This window comes from Equus quagga, chromosome 4, assembly GCF_021613505.1.
Source record: "Equus quagga isolate Etosha38 chromosome 4, UCLA_HA_Equagga_1.0, whole genome shotgun sequence".
NCBI lineage: Eukaryota > Metazoa > Chordata > Mammalia > Perissodactyla > Equidae > Equus > Equus quagga.
Window position 1 is genome coordinate 106,926,211 of NC_060270.1, and position 18,036 is coordinate 106,944,246.

An 18,036-nucleotide genomic window follows, 5' to 3' on the forward strand; every position below is an offset into this window, starting at 1 on the left:
ATGCTGTGAAATACTTCCCTTCATTCCTAAGAGAAGCTGGGCATTCAAAATATTTACAACACAGGGATTTAAACAGAATCCTGTCTTCCCACTAGGCAAGTTAAAAGGAGTCTTAAGACAAAGAAATTTTTCTGTGTGATTGATTAAAGTAACAAATTTCCTGTGGGAGGTATTCTTTTTTTTTTTTCAATTTTTTTAATTGAATTATTGATAGGTTACAATCTCGTGAAATTTCAATTGTACATTAATGTTTGTCAGTCATGTTGTAGGTGCACCACTTCACCCTTTGTGCCCACCCCCCACCCCACCTTTCCCCTGGTATCCACTAAACTGTTCTTGGTCCATAGTTTTAAATTCCTCATATGAGTGGAGTCATACACAGATTATCTTTCTCTCGCTGGCTTATTTCACTTAACATAATTCTCTCAAGGTCCATCCATGTTATTGCAAATGGAATGCTTTTGTTCTGTTTTGCAGCTGAGTAGTATTCCATTGTATATATGTACCACATCTTTATCCATTCGTCTGTTGCTGGACACTTAGGTTGCTTCCACGTCTTGGCTATGGTAAACAGTGCTGCAATAAACATTGGGGTGCACAGGACTTTTGGGATTGCTGACTTCAAGCTCTTTGGATAAATACCCAGGAGTGGGATGGCTGGATCATATGGTAGTTCTATTTTTAGTTTTTTGAGGAATCTCCATACTGTTTTCCATAGTGGCTGCCACCAGTTTGCATTCCCACCAGCAGTGTATGAGGGTTCCTTTTTCTCTGCAACCTCTCCAACATTTGTTGCTATTAGTTTTAGATATTTTTGTCATTCTAACGGGTGTAAGGTGATATCTTAGTGTAGTTTTGATTTGCATTTCCCTGATGATCAGCGATGATGAGCATCTTTTCATGTGCCTATTGGCCATCAGTATATCTTCTTTGGAGAAATGTCTGTTCATGTCTCCAGCCCATTTTTTGATTGGGTTGTTTGATGTTTTGTGGTTGAGTTGCGAGAGTTCTTTATATATTATGGATATTAAGCCTTTGTCAGATATATGACTTGCAAATATTTTTTCCCAGTTAGTGGGTTGTTTTTTTGTTTCAATCCTGTTTTCATTTGCCTTGAAGAAGCTCTTTAGTCTGATGAAGTCCCATTTGTTTATTCTTTCTATTGTTTCCCTTCGCTGAGAAGGCATGGTGTCCGAAAAGATCCTTTTAATACTGATGTCAAATAGTGTACTGCCTACGTTTTCTTCCAGAAGCCTAATGGTTTCAGGTCTCACCTTTAGGTCTTTAATCCATTTTGAGTTTATTTTGGTGAATGGTGAAAAAGAATGGTCAATTTTCATTCTTTTACATGTGGCTTTCCAGTTTTCCCAGCACCATTTGTTGAAAAGACTTTCTTTTCTCCATTGTATGCCCTCAGCTCCTTTGTCAAAGATAAGCTGTCCATAGATGTGTGGTTTTATTTCTGGGTTTTCAATTCTGTTCCATTGATCTGTGCACCTGTTTTTGTACCAGTACCATGCTGTTTTGATTACTGTAGCTTTGTAGTATGTTTTGAAGTCAGGGATTGTGATGCCTCCCGTTTTGTTCTTTTTTCTCAGGATTGCTTTAGAAGTTCGGGGTCTTTTGTTGCCCCATATGAATTTTAGGATTCTTTGTTCTAATTCTGTAAAGAATGTCACTAGGATTCTGATTGGGTTGCCGTTGAATCTGTAGATTGCTTTAGGTAGAATGGACATTTTAACTATGTTTATTCTTCCAATCCATGTACATGGAATGTCTTTCCATCTCCTTATGTCGTCATCCAATTCTCTCAGAAAGGCCTTGTAATTTTCATTATATAGGTCCTTCACTTCCTTAGTTAAATTTACCCCAAGGTATTTTATTCTTTTTGTTGCGATTGTGCATGGTATTGTATTCTTGAGTTCTTTTTCTGTTGGTTCATTACTGGAGTATAGAAATGCTACTGATTTATGCAAATTGATTTTATACCCTGCAACTTTGCTGTAGTTGTTGATTACTTCTAACAGTTTTCCAATGGATTCTTTGGGGTTTTCTATATATAAGATCATGTCGTCTGCAAACAGCAAGAGTTCACTTCTTCCCTCCCTATTTGGATTCCTTTTATTCCTTTTTCTTGCCTGATTGCTCTGGCGAGGACCTCCAGTACTATGTTAAATAAGAGTGGTGATAGAGGGCATCCTTGTCTCGTTCCTGTTTTCAGGGGGATGGCGTTCAGTTTTTGCCCATTGAGTATGATGTTGGCTATGGGTTTGTCGTATATGCCCTTTATTATGTTGAGGTAGTTTCCTTCTATGCCCATTTTGTTCAGAGTTTTTATCATAAATGGCTGTTGGATCTTGTCAAATGCCTTCTCTGCATCTATTGAGATGATCATGTAGTTTTTATTCCTCAGTTTGTTGATGTGGTGTATCACGTTGATTGATTTGCGGATGTTGAACCATCCTGTGGGAGGTATTCTTGCCATTTAATGTCCATGATAAGAACTCTCTACATTTTTTTTATTAGTTATATAAACATAAACTTCTTTATTTGTTAATCATGAAATGTTTGGGAAAGTATGAGCAGTCACAATGTGTGGCTAGTTTTTAAGATTAATTGGTTCATTCATTAGGTTTATTGTAAATATTTCAGATTTAACTGAATTTCAAATTAAAGCCAAATACTGGAGTTTAAAATATATGTGTATTTAACAATGACAACAACAAAAAAACACATAGATACAGAGATCAGATTGGTGGTTACCAGAGGGGAAGGAGGAAGGGCGGAAGGTGAAAGGGGTGAGTAGGCACATGAGTATGGTGGTGGATGGTGATTAGTCTTTGGGTGGTGAACATGATGCAATCTACACAGAAAATGAAGTATAATGATGTACACCTGAAGTTTATATAATGTTATAAACCAATGTTACCTCAGTAAAAAAAAGTCAAATAAATAAATAATAAAATATTTGTGTACTGAAAATTTTAAAAATCAGAACTGTCCTTTTCAGCTCACATTATGAAGATTCCAATATGGTTTCTATTATTTGGAGCAATAGCTCGGAATTTTTTGTTCTTTTGCAGAAGTTTAAAACAAACAAATAAAACGAACACGTTCCTGAAGTGTTTGTTCTTCAATCTCCCAGAAGACTGTCACTGATAAGATATTATACCAAGAAGAAAAATAACCCCAGGCAGAAGGAGTGGGATTCTAGAAACAAAGGTGAGCAAAATGTCATAAAACATATTGAAAAAAATTAAAGGACTCTAAAATAAAATAATGATGAATACATGCATACTTCACATGGTTTGGGATGGGAAGTTGGAGCTCAAAGAAAGGTTAAAGCTTATTAAGGTCCTTTTCTTCCGGAAGAGGATTGATGTGCTGATTTACTTTAGAATGTGATACCAAAATGTTAATATAATATGGGTATTAGTTGTTATTGGTAACCGTTAAAAGAACAGAAAAAGGACACCTAACTTCTATACCTTTGTGCGTGTTTGAAATATATCTTAATAAAACATTTTTTAGTATGTGTATATATATGTGTATGCTAAAGTATAAAATATTGTTAGGAAGCATACACACCAAACTCGTGAGAGTAGTTGTCTATGATGGGGGTACAATCAGAAGGAGATGGGGATGCGGCTTAAGGAGAGTGCTTCTTTTTATACAGCAGAGCCTTAAGGTAGGCTGTTATTTTAGAAGGACAGGGTAAAATGCAATGAAATATCTCCTTTCCTCCCTATGAGTGATTTGGGGAAAGGAAAGAAGAGAAAGGGAGGAGAGCAAAAACCCATCAGATCTATGTTTCCTGAATTTTGATCTTCAGATTTCCATTGTTTGTTGTGTGTAGCATCTAGGAGTGTTAGATAAGTAAGGTCAGGGGTATTCTGCTATTCCAGGTTAATCTTTCAGTTCCCAGGGAGACGACTCTCTCAAAAGTTGCCTAGACCAACTAGAATCATAGTCATGATAAAATGAACTTGGTAGATCTCAGCTGGGGCTGAAGCTGACGTTGATGTTTCTCTTTCCTAATTGGCTCTCAATCCCCATATAGTGTGAATTGTGACTTTAGTGCAGTGGGGCTGCCATGACAAGTTAAGATACCTCCAAAGCTGAGGTTGGGGCAGAAGATAAGGCTGCTGGTGGGCACGTAAAATGAAGCAACCAATTTGAAAAACAGTTTGGCAGTTTTTTAAAAAGTTCAACAGGTAGCCATCATACCACCCAACCCAACCATTAGATATTTACTCTGAATAAATGAAAAATACACCTACAAAAATATTTATACTTGAGTATTCATAGCAATATTATTTGTAATAATAACCGAAGCTGAAAACAATCCAAATGTCCATTAATCAATGAATGGACAAACAAATTGTGATATACTTATATTTAACAAGAAAAAGGAACAAATTATTCATACATTCAACCACTTGAATGAGTCTCAAAATAATTATGAGGAATGAAAAACATCAGACAAAAAAGCGTGGATAGTATATTGTTCAGTTTATATAAAATTCTAGAAATTGGAAACAAATTTAGAGTGACAGAAAGCAAATAAATATTTTCCTCGGGAGTAAGTGAGGAGATGTGATGAGGGTTGGATTATGAGAGGGTCAAAAGAAACTTTGAGGATAATAGAAATGTTTATTTTTTTCTTTTTCTTTTTTTTTAAAGACTGGCACCTGAGCTAACATCTGTTGCCAGTCTTCTCTTTTTTTTCCCTTCTTCTCCCCAAAGCAGCCCAGTAAGTAGTTGTTTATTCTAGTTGTAGGTCCTTGTGACTCTGCTATGTGGGACACCGCTGAACTGGCGAAACTCTGGGCCGCCAATTAGAGTGCAAGAACTTAACCACGTGGCCATCAGGCCAGCCCAGAAATGTTTATTATTTTGATTTAAGTGATAGTTACTTATGTTTCTACAAATGTCACAACTTATGAAATTATACAATTAAATATGTACAGTTTATTGTACATCAATTATATCTCAAGAAAACTGCAAAAAATGTTTAAAATGTGCCCAAACCCTCAACAAAAGGTAGCTGAGGTTTTGCTCCACGTGTACTGTTGATATATGGAAATATACTATAGTTGTAGCCCGCTATGAGAAAACATATTCCCTCTGTCCTTTAAAATAGTTCTTTTAGTTGGGTGAACATAGGTACCACACATACAGAACAGACATCACTATATGTATAATACTTATATTTTAAAGATAAAATAGGATAATTATGCTCATGACAAAAACCAGAAATAGATAAATCATATTCATCATATGTTAATGAGTGACAATCACCAGTGTTAATGAGTGTTTGAAGTGGCTACTCTTATCCAGTGCCAATGCTAGTAACTTACTAGAAAAAATTATGACAATGCTGATCACAATTCTAGAATTTTGCATGGCTGTTGACTGACATTTGAAATGAGACTCATGAAATAATTATGAATGTTCACTTTAATTACAATACACAATGTTCATTGTAGTTTTGTACATACTAGCAAAATGCTGAGGAAAACTCTATAAAATTAAATAGTAATTTATATGACATTTTTAATGTTACATATACAATGGAGTAATATGCAAGCAGAAAAAATAGAATTTTAGAAAATATATAGTATTTGTCCACTTGTAGGAATATCTTCTAACACTAGTGAACAGTATATGTATGGGGAGGACAGTCATAAGCACATCCATTGCTCAATTTTTTTCATCTTCACCTCCTGGGAAGTCTGTGAGGTAATCCTGGGGAGAAGTTTTGAGAAAGAATCCATATAAAAATAATTGTCATTTAAAACAAATTAAGCTGAAGCATACAAGGACTGGTTTTTATTGAACTATGTGAAAAAGTAAACCCAGAGTATAAGCTTCCTAAATGGGAACAGCTACTACACCCATGGGCTCTGCGTCAGGGCTGTGTCCTAATTTAGGGTACGTCATCCCAGGAAAGCCAGCGATTCTGAGCTACACTAAAAGCAAGTGCTGAAGGAAAACCTACAAGAAGACCGCTAAAGCTAAGAAATAATCCAACAAAGTTTCAGGCTACAAGATCAACACACAAATATCAGTTGTTTCTATACCCCAGAAATGAACAATCTAAAAAGGTAATTAAGCAAGTAATTCCATTTATAAAAGCATTTAAGTGAATAAAATACCTAGGAATAAATAACCAAGGGAATAAAAGACTTGCACACTGAAAACTACAAAACGTTGCTGAAAGAAATTAAAGGTGACCTTAAAATTAAGTGCAAAGATTCCTTCCATTTTAATTTCCTTTTCAAAATTGTTTTTCCTCTTCTACTTCTCATGCCTTGCTATATAGATTTTAGAATTAAAATCTAAATAAATTTTAGAACAATCATCAATATATTTTAAAAACCTTCCTAAGATTTTGATAGGAATGTCATTGAACCTGTATATCACTTTGAGAAAAATTAATATATTTACCATTGAGTCTTTCTGTCGATGAACTCAGTATGTGCTCCATTTATTTAGATTTCTTTGATTTCTTTTATCAGTGTTTTGTAGTTTTCAGCCTACAATTTCTGTAGTGTTTTGCTAGATTTACACCAAAGTATTTCTTTATTTTTTGAGCACATATGAAAGATATTATATATTTAATTTTGATATCCAAGTGTTCATTGTTAGTTTATAGAAATGCAAGTTTTTTTGCACTTATTTGTATCCTGTGATACGCCTGAACTCACCTTTTGGTTGCAGATTTTTTTTTTTGGTTTATTTCTTGGGATTTTCTATATAGACAGTTATGATATCTGCAAATAGGGACACTTTTATTTCTGGTCCATATACCTTTTTTAAAAAAAAAAAAAACATTTCTTGCCTTATTGAGGTGGGTAGAACTAGTGCCATGTTGAATAAAAGTGTTGAGAATAGGCATCCTTGCCCTCTTATCAATTTTAGAGGGAAAGCATTTCAGTCTTTTACCATAAAGAATAATGTTATCTATAGACTTTTTGTGGATGTTCTTTATCAATTTGGGAAAGTGCTCTCTTATTCCTAGTTTTCTGAGAGTTTTTATCATGAATTGACATTGAATTTTACCAAATGTTTTTTCTGCATCAATTGTGATCATGTGATTTTTCTTCTTTAGCCTGTTATTATGATAGATTACAGTGCATGATTTTTGACTATTGAACTGCCTTTCATCCTCAGATTAAACCCTATTTGGTCATGATATATAATTATTTTTCTATATGATCAATTTTATTTGCTAATGTTTTGTTGAGGATATTGCATTTATGTTCGTTAGAGATATTGGTCTGTAGTTTTAAAATTTTGTACTGTAGTTGTCTGGTTTTGGTATTAGGGTAATACTTGCATCATAAAATTGAAAAGTGTTCCTTGGCTTTTATATTTTGAAGAGACTATGCAGAATTGGGTTAATTGTTCTTTAAAAATTTGGTAGAATTCTCCAGTGAATTCATCTGGACCTGTATAATTTTTTTGGGGGGGGGTTAAAATTATAAATTGAGTTTGCTTAATAGCTATTGAGCTATTGAAATGATAAATTTCATCTTGGGTGAGTTGTGGTAGTTTGTGCTTTTTTTTTTTCTTCTAAGTTGTCAAAATTATGTGTATGTAATTGTTCATAGTATTCCCTTAAAATGCTTTCGACGTCTGCAGCATCTATAGTGGTAGCATCTCTTTTGTTTCTAATACTGGTAATTTGTGATTTTTTTTTTTTGGTCATTTTTGGTAGATATTTGCCAATTTTCATGATCTTTTTAAAGTGCCAGCTTTTGGTTCTATTAATTTTCTCTAATGTTTTTCTGTTTTCAATTGCATTGGCATGTTCTTATCTTAATGATTTACTTCCTTCCACTTAGTTTAGATTTATTTTGTTCTTTTTCTAGTTTATTGAGGTGAGAGCGTAGACTATTAATTTGATACTTTTCTTCTTTTCTAATATAAGCATTAGTATTATAACTTCCCCTCTCAGGACTGCTTTAGCTGTTTGTCATAAATTTTGATATGTTGTACTTTCATTTTTATTCAGTTCGATGTAATTTTATTTCCCTTGAGATGCCTTCTTTGATCCATTGACTTTTTAGAAGTGTATTGTTTAGTTTCCAAGTGCTTGGATATTTTCCTGTTATTTATGTCTATTTTTGTCCATTATGGTTGGAGGACACACTATGTATGACTTTGTTTTCAGATGGTTAACTGTGATATTTCTTGGCCTGAATTTCTTTGGATTTATCCTGTTTGAGTTTAGCTCAGCTTCTTGAATCTGTAGGTATATGTCATTGACAGATTTGGGAGGTTTTCAGCCATTATATAAACTCAGATATTTTTCAGTTTCACTCTCTCTTTTCCTTCTGGAACTCTGATGGTACAGAGTTATAGTGCCATGAGTCAGTGGGGCTTTGTTAATCTTTTTCCATTCATTTTTCTCTCTGTTCGTATTTTGTAATGACTATTGTTCTATTTTCAAGTGTACTGGTTCTTTTGTCTGTTCCCTCCATTCTCCTGTTGAGCTTATCAGCTGAGCTTTTTATTTTGGTTATTGTATTTTTCAGTTCTAAAACTTACATTTGGTTCTTTTTATATGAAAGTGCCAGCACTCCGTTGGACCCCTGATTGATACCACCCTGCCTGGGAGGGGCAGACGTACCCCTTTACTGATCTACTTCCAGCCTCCACTGAAATGGGGTGTGGGACAGGAAGCTTTATTAACGCTGGGTGGCAAAACTTCTGTGTCTGCAGTAGACCTCCTTTTACACCACGTCGAAGGAAAAGGAAGGCAGCCCCTGTAATGCTGGACGAGAGTGGAAGCTCACGTTCCCCACAGAGTCTCCACTGATATCACAGGAGTTCTTTGGGGGCTCGTTAGTGCTCATGGGGAGCTAAGCCTCCACCTTCTGATGCCTGTAATGGGGTTGGGGTACATGATTATAGTCTGGTGAGGGCAGAAGTCTGAGCTCCCTACCTGGCCTTTGTTGGCAAGATTAGAGCTGGGTCCTTTGCTGTGGTGTTTAGCTGGTATGGACAGGTTATTGCCTAAAAGTTTTCTGTCTTGCTCTTCTGCCCCTTTCGTGTTTTGTTTGTCTTTGTTTTTTGGACTGCTCATGTTTTCATTTTCAGGTTTCTGACTTCTCTAACTCTGTGTTTGGGGTATATGAGGCAAAAAGAAAACCCAAGAAACTTATCATCGTGTCATTCCTCAGGTCCCAGGGTCCCTAAGCAGTCTGCCTTCTCCCCACCTTTCAGTGCCTTCCTATGTGTATTTTATACACAATTTCAGGATTTTAGTTGTACATAGAATGAGCACTAGGTAAAGGACTTCTACTCTGTCTTCCTGGGAGCAGAAGGGAAAATGCAATCCTATTTTAATATAACTGTTCTAAACAACTTATTATTTCTCTCCTTTATCTATGCTGTTTTTTCTGCCTGAGATCCAGACCCAGCCATGCCTCTCTGGCAAAGTGGCAAACTCCTCATCATTCTTCATGACAGAGCTCAAGAATTTCTATTTTGTTAAACATTCTCTAACCTCCATTTCTCTGAGTGCAGTCGCCTTTTCGACAGCTGCACCATATATATCACTATGTGAGCACACCACAGTTTACTTTAACTCCTTGTCAAAACAGCTGTCTTTCGTACTAGATTTTAAGTTCTTTTATGGAAGGGGTCATACCTTGTTCATACTGTATGCAAAAAAGGATAGTGCCTGACAACACTATAGAAAGGCTGAATGTGTTTTAAATGAGTGAATGGATATAGGGATGAAGGAATAGCAGGTTTTAATGGGACTTAAACACTAGATATCACTTTAGGAACATAGAGTTGAAACAATGGATACAATACGTAAGTATGAGAAGGAAAAGACATGAATAACTAATAATTCAATTTCATTTTATTGCTAATAGGTAGCTTCCTGTGGGACACAAAATGAGATAAGGAGCAGAAAGATATCTTTTATGTGAAATAAAATGTAATAATCCTGATTTTTCTACTTCCGTACTAGTGTTACTACAAAATGATCCATTTACTTGGCATATTCACTTGAAGATCTCATTATCTCAATTAAACCCAGAATTTCAATTGGGAAAAGTTGATATGAGGTAACATTAATTGCCTTGTATGTTAATGATGAGTTTTCATTTGCTTAAGAATTTTAAAACAGCGTGTGTCTATATTAATCATATATAGCTCTATTATGCATCTAGTAGAATAGCAATAGTAAAATATTAGACTAATATAATTTAACCAGCTGTTGGTGAATGACAACTTGTGCTGATTTTGGAGGAAATGGAGGGTTTCTTAAATGATAGATTTCTTTCAAGTTAGCCTTATTATCATTAATGAAATTAAAAGCTCAGGGCCCTCTGTTTTTATGAATCTACTAAATGATGCATCCAGGTTTGCACACCATTTAATTACGCCACATTGTTTATGTTACTCCATTGAGTGGGATAAGCCTGAAATAGTTTTAATGAATATCTTAATGAAGTCTTTTTTATTTATATTTTTGTAAAAGTTTTATTGAGATAAAATTCACATACCATGCAATCTCCCATTTAACGTGAACAATTCAGTGGTTTTTAGTATTTACAGAGTTGTGCAACCATCGCCACAATCTAAGTTTAAAACATTTTTTTTAATTTATTTTATTTTTTGAGGAAGATTAGCCCTGAGCTAACATCTGCTGCTGATCCTCCCCTTTTTGTTGAGGAAGACTGGCCTAGAGCTAACATCCATGCCCATCTTCCTCTACTTTATATGTGGGACGCCCACCACAGCATGGCATGCCAAGCGGTGCCACATCTGCATCCGGGATCCGAACTGGTGAACCCCCGGCAGCCGAAGCGGAACATGTGAACTTAACCTCTGTGCCACCAGGCCGGCCCCCATAAGTTTGAAACATTTTAATGCTCCCGAAAAGAAACCCCAGACCCATTGGCAATAATTCCCCATTCCACCCCGACCCAGACCTAGGCAACCACAAATCTTTCTATCTCTATAGATTTGCCTATTCTGGACAGTCATATGCATGGAATCATACGATATGTGGTCTTTTGTGACTGACTTCTTTTAATTAGCATAATCTTTTCCAGATTCATCCAGGTTATAGCATGTATCAATACTTCATTACTTTTATTGCTGAATAATATTTCATTGTATGGATATATCACATTTTGTTTATCCATTCATCAGTTGATGGACATTTGGGTTGTTTCTACCTTTTAAGCATTAAGAATAATGCTGTTATGAACATTTGTGTGCAGGTTTTTTTGTGGATATAGATTTTCATTTCTCTTGGGTGTACACCTAGGAGTGAAATGCCAGGTTGTATTGTAACTTTATGTTTAACCTTTTGAGGAACTTCCAGACTATAGTCCAAAAGGCCTGCACCATTTTACATTCCCACCAACAGTGTATAAGGGTTCTAATTTCACCACTTCCTTGTCAACATTGTTATTATCTGGGTTTTTTTGATTATAGGCATCCTAACGGATGTGAAGTGGTATCTCATTATGGTTTTGATTTGCATTTCCTTGATGGCTAATTGTGGTAGGCTGAATAATGGTCCCCAAAAGAGATATATGTCCTAATGCCTATACCTTGTGTAGATGTTGCTTGACCTGGCAAAAGGGACTTTACAGATGTAAGTTAAGATTCTTGAGATGGGGAAACTTTCCTGGCTTATCTGTGCAGGAGCAATGAAATTACAAGGGATCTTACATGAGAAAGCAAATGGGTCAAAGTCAGCAAAAGAAGATGTGTCAGCAAAACCAGAGGTTGAACTGATGCACTTGGAAGATGGATGAAGGGGCCGTGAACCAAGAAATGCAGGTGGGCCCAAGACGCTGGAAAGTCAAAAAAAAAGATTTCTCTCATGAAGCCTCCAGAAGAAATGCAGCCCTGCCACCACCGTGATTTTAGACTTTTGACCTCTAGAACTTTAAGAGAGAAATTTGTTTTATAAGCCATTAAGTTTTTGGTAATTGGTTATAGCACTAATAGAAACCTAGTACAGATATTGCTACCTGGAAGTGAGGTGTTGTTATAACAAATACCTAAACATGTGGAAGTGGCTTTGGAATTGGCCTTTGAGCAAAGGCTAGAAGGATTTTTGAAGAGTATGATAGAAAAAGCCCTTATAGCCTTGAACTATGGTAGCAGAATCATGCGTGCTAAGCGCTCTGTCGGTGAGGACTGAGAATAAAGTGAGAGCATGGCAGAGAGCCCATGTCACTTAGAGAACACCTCAACCATCATAAACAGACTGTTGGTGGAAATACTGATGTTAGCACTGCTGGTGAGAGCACGTATAAGATAGTTGTTTAAAGTCCTTGACTCTTAAGTCCAATGTCTCTGGGCTTATTGAAAGCTGTAGCAGTCCGTTTGCTTAGTGACTTTTACTGTTTTCCTTGTATTCCTTGTGTTGTGGTCTCCGAAGTCTCTATTCTTAGCTTATGTTCAGCTAGTGCTTTGACAGAGATTTCCTTGAATGACAGGAGCTAAAACAAGAAAACAAAAAGCCCCCAGCTCTTCCAGTCTTTGCAGATTGGCTCTGTGCTGGGTACTCCTTCAGCACCTAGCCAGGTTTGCACTGAGCCCAGGGATCAGTTCAGAGTAAGAGCTTAGGGTTATCTCAGATGTTTCTGAGCATGCATCTTGCACTGGGCATGCACATGGCTTTCTGAATTCCCCATATTATTGTGCTTCTGAATGACCTAATTTCCCAAAGAAACTCTGTCCCCTGCTTTTCCTCCCAGGCCCCAGGTGCTCTATTGTTTGTCTCTGCCATAATCTTTTGCTGCAGTTTGGGTCCATTTTAGAATGTTTTTGAGCAATTCCCCCACTTTCCAGGCCTGAGTGAGCTCTGATTTAGGTGACACAGAGACTGGTGTCTTGTGTCAGTCCTTCAGATAGCCCCCCGACAGGTTAGAACAGATGTATGCAATAATTTGTCTGGTCTGCTTGCTCCCTCCACAATCAGGGACTAGGGTCCCACACTGGAAATGCAAGGCTTCCTTCTTCCAGACTGCTGCTGAGCCAGGGAGGGGTTAGGGCAAAGGAGGGTAAAACACCACAAAGTTTTCCTACCATTTTAAAGTTTCTTGATTTAGCATTTGCTTGGCTGCTGTAAAATCTTTGATCATTTTCCAGAGTTCTGACAAAGTTGCTTCTAATAGTTTCTGCTTCTTTTTTGGTCTCCTGGGGGACAGGAGCTTAGAGCTTCCTACTGCACTATTTTGCTAATATTACTCTTCACATTTTAGTTTATATTATCCTAATGATTAAGGATATTATTCTAGAAGTTTTTTTGTTTTATGTATTAGATTTTTGTCTTATGATCCATTTGACTTACTTTTTATATGTGGTGCAAAGTATGGTTCAAAGTTTGATCTTATGCATATGGATATCCTATTGTTCCAGCACCATTTGTTGAAAAGACCATCCTTTCTCTATTGAGTATTTGTGTGTCTGTTTCTGTACTCTATTCTGTTTCATTGACCTATTTGTCTCTCTTTATGCCAATACCACATTGTCTTGATTGCCGTAACTTTATCATAAGACTTGAAATCAAGTAGTTTTAGTCATCAAATTCTCCTCTTACTTTTTTTAATAGATTTTATTTTTTAGATCAGTTTTAGGTTCACAGCAAAATTGAATGGAAGGTACAGAGATTTCCCATATGCACCGTGACCCAATACAAGCATAGCCTCCCGCATTAGCAACATCTCCTATAAGAGTGATACATTTATTACAGTTGATAAACCTACATTGACAGATCATTATCACCAAAAGTCCATAGTTTATATTAGGATTCACTCTTGGTGTTATACATTCTATGATTTTAGACAAATTTATAATGACATGTATCCAGTATCACAGAGTCATTTTACTGCCCTAAAAAATCTTCTCCTTTTTCAAAGTTGCTTTGATTATTCTAGGTTATTTGCATTTTCATATTCATTTTAAAATTGGCTTGTAAATTTCTACAAAAATATCTGCTGGGATTTTGATTAGGATTATGTTTAATTTATAGGTCAATTTGGGGAGAATACATATCTTAATAATATTGAGTCTTTTTGACTCATGATATGACATTCCTCTTCATTTACTTACGCTGTCCTTAATTTCTTCCCAGCAATGTTATGCAGATTTTGGTGTACAAGTCTGTACATCTTTTGTCAGATTGATTCCTGCGTTTCATATTTTTGATGCTGTTGAAAGTGGTATTGGTTGCTAATTTTTTCTAAATTCACTTATTCTAGTAACTTTCTTGTAGATTCCATTTGATTTGCTACAAAAATGATTAGGTCATCTGCACATAAAAGCATTTTTACTTCTTCATTTATAATTTTCTTTCTTTCTTTCTTTCTTTCTTTCTTTCTTTCTTTCTTTCTTTCTTTCTTCTTTATTTTATTCTTTTGTTTTTTGGTCTTTGCAATAAGAATAAAAACAAATAAATAAAATAAATATTTTATTTTAACTGAATGGTCAAACCCAACTATATGCCTTATGAGAATCGAACACGGAAGAGTTACAATAGCCTTATTTTTGTTTGTTCAATATGACATTAACACTTCCATTTCAAGGTCTTTGTGTTTGCTATTACTTCTCCCTGGAATACTTTTTGCTCAAATATCTACATGACTTGCTGGATCATCACATTTATGTTTGTTTAATTGCTTCCTCATCTGACGGGCCATGTCTAACCACCCAATATGGAACATACTATTCTCTATTTATTTAACCCTGTTTGCTTCTTTTTGTTTTCTGCTTTTTCGTATTTACTCCCTGTCTTGGTTTATTTCTACTTATTTTTTTACTATTTATCTGCCCCCAACTAGATTGTAGGTTGTGTGATAGTAGGGATGGTATTTTGTTTACTGCTGTATACCTAGTGCTTAGAATAATGCCTGGTATAGAGAGGGTGTTCAGTATATGTTATTGAATGATGATAATTTTTGAGTGAATAAATTAATTTTGCTTATAGTACTGGCCTGCAGATACTGAAGTGCTGACAAATGTCGAGCTGGCTATTGTGATTTCCTAAATAATGAGTAGATCTGTTGGATACTGTGTTTAGTGAACTAGCCAATAGAAGAATCAAAATCTACTTTAACATAGTAGGTTTTTGTGCTCCCACAAGTTACACTAAATTTAATCTTTGGTCCTAAATCATAGGACAACCTTTAGATCCATTCCTTACCACAGTGAATTATCTAAATTTTTGTATGAGTTTTTTTTCCTTTGCCCTTATGCTTGCAACCATGAACATGAACCAGTGATTGAAACAAGAATCATAAAACTGGTGAATATACTCAAGATAATAAGCAAAATTTAGAAGAACCACAAACCATCCAGATATATGAAAAGATCTAGCCTCATGTATGAGACTGCTTGGACACAAAGAAACCAGATTTTTCTGGCTACGAATAATGAATCAGTAACAGCAACCCTAGAATCTTAGTATAAACACAGTTGCTACCTTATATATGGGTTTTATTGTTGTGAAATTACAAACAAGTCTAAATATTGCTGCCTTTTCTTTGATAAAAACTAGAGCAATAATTTTATATAAACATTGCATTTGCAATATGCAACATTTCTGAAAGAACGTCTCAAAAATTTCTTGCGATTGGAAAGAGAAAATTCTTGGCTAGGAACAATACAATTTAAAGCAAAAATAAACAAAAGAAATCTTGCTTAATGCTTCCTTCAAAATAAGTTTCAAGAATCACCTTGGAGAGCTGAAGTTCATGTAATAAGAGAAAATTTAATGAAGCCTTTTTCTGTAATTACAGTTAAATCTCTTTAAAGGGAAAAAAATGTTACATCAACTAAAAATGTTTCCTTTATTTTCTATGACTTTTCACAGTAGATTCTGAAGCTTAGAGGTATTTATATGTCAAAACTAGGAGGACACTCCACATTAAACATTCCAATGTGATGTGAATTAAAGTGGATATAACATATAATAAGATTATTTTTCCTATTCAAAAAGTTGAATCTAGCTGCTTCTATACTCAGCCATCCAGAAAACAAACAAAAAAATGAAACTAAGCACGAATAAAAATAGAAAGAGCACACACAGTTTTGTCTCTTATTTTGAATGATTTTTTGTCCACATTTTCTCCTCATCTTCACTAATCTATTACCTTTTTTGTTGACAAGGACTTTGTCTTATTCTCATTTCTGGATACAAATCCCCATGTGTCAGCTTTCTTATTCCTCACTACTAGAAGAGTATTTTGCATTTTAATATTTCAATAAACAGATAATTTTATTTTTAAATCCACAAATAGATTTCTGTGGTCCATAGAATTGATGTATGATGAAGCCAATAAAAGACTGTCTCAGAATGAACAATATATCAATAGCCTCATGACAGCTAAATAGATTAACTCAAATTAATATCAAAATAGACCATGATATATTGGTTTTCCAATAGTACTTCATCTTCTTATAAACAGGAATTTCATTTTACAGTGAAGATAATATTTAGAAGCCTTTGAGTTCTCAAATTTGAATGACTAATATAAACAAAATACGTGACACCTGGAAGAAAAAAAACAGAATCATATTACCTTTTTTGTGACAAAGGACCTGTTTAAGAGACATCAACATAAGTGGTAAAAAGCTATTAGAAATTTTCTTAAGCAGAAGTGATAAAATTTCTCTTTTCAAGTTTTGAGATATAAAAGTTAGACTTTTTAGTTCAATTTTCAACAGAAAAAATTAATTTTTCACTTACTGGCATCAAGAATACGCACAATCTTGATATCTATCTGCGATTAGAGGGAAAGCCTCTGGACAAAGGCAAGCTCTAGAATAATTTAAAAGACCAACTCTCTGATCTCCCAAATACTTGACAGGAAAAAAAATGGAGAGAAATACCTATTTTGAAAACCCTGTCATATTTAGAAAACTGACTTCCACTTCATCATTTTGATGCCTTGAGGAACAGTTAATATAAAACTGTTTTAAAACAATAAACTTGATGTTAACTGTTGGCTAACATAACTAACAGCAAACTCAATGTCTCTCACTCTTTTCCCCAGTAACTCTTTTGGCTCTGCCATTTGCCATGTGTTGGTTTCATCGTAAGGTTGTTACTAAGATCATAGAGTCAGTCCCAGGCTTCAGATCAGTTCATGTCAAGAAAAGAGAATGGACAAAAGATCATTTAAATAATTATTTCCAGAAGATAAAGGAATAATTGTATCATAGTTTCCCCGAAAATCTCTTCTCAGATCCCATTGGTCCAAATTGAGTCCCATGTCCTTTCTTTCTTTTTTTCTTGAGGAAGATTGTCCCTGAGCTAATATCTGTGCCAACCTTCCTCTATTTTGTATGTGGGTCGCTGCCACAGCATGACTTGATGAGGGGTGTGTAGGTCCATGCTCAGGATCTGAACCCATGAACCCTGGGCTGCTGAAGCAGAGTGTGTGAACTTAACCACTATGCCACTGGGCTGGCCCCTACATGTCCTTTCTTAAACCAATCACTGACGAAGGAGGGTGGGGTTCCTATTAGTTCACTTGGCCCAATTTAGTAGTTGGAGGTAAGGTTGACTTCTGGCACACAGGGAACGGATGAAGAAAAAGCTGATACCTATATATAAAAAAGGGAACTCTGCTACAGATGAGATGAAAGGGAGGAATGGGATAAAATTTCTGCTTTCAAGTTTTGAGATATTAAAGTCAAACACATGATAATGTATACTATAGTTATATATTTTTTAATGCTAATCTATAAAGAAAATACATCTTCATATTCCTGATGCAAATAGATCAATATATATTTTTTGAGAACTAAGCTTTATTGATAAAGTTTCAGCTTATATCTAATATTGAGTTTTGTAGTCAATAATTTTATTCTCATTAAAGAATCAGATTGTTATAAAGGTCACAAAATTTTCTATTATTCCAAACAAAAAAGAAAGATGGCAAAAACATAATTAAGCTAGCCTATAAAATAATTAATTGAAACTTAATATCTTATTTTGGGTTCTTCATACATAATGAAGTTCCACACAGCCCCCCAAGATTA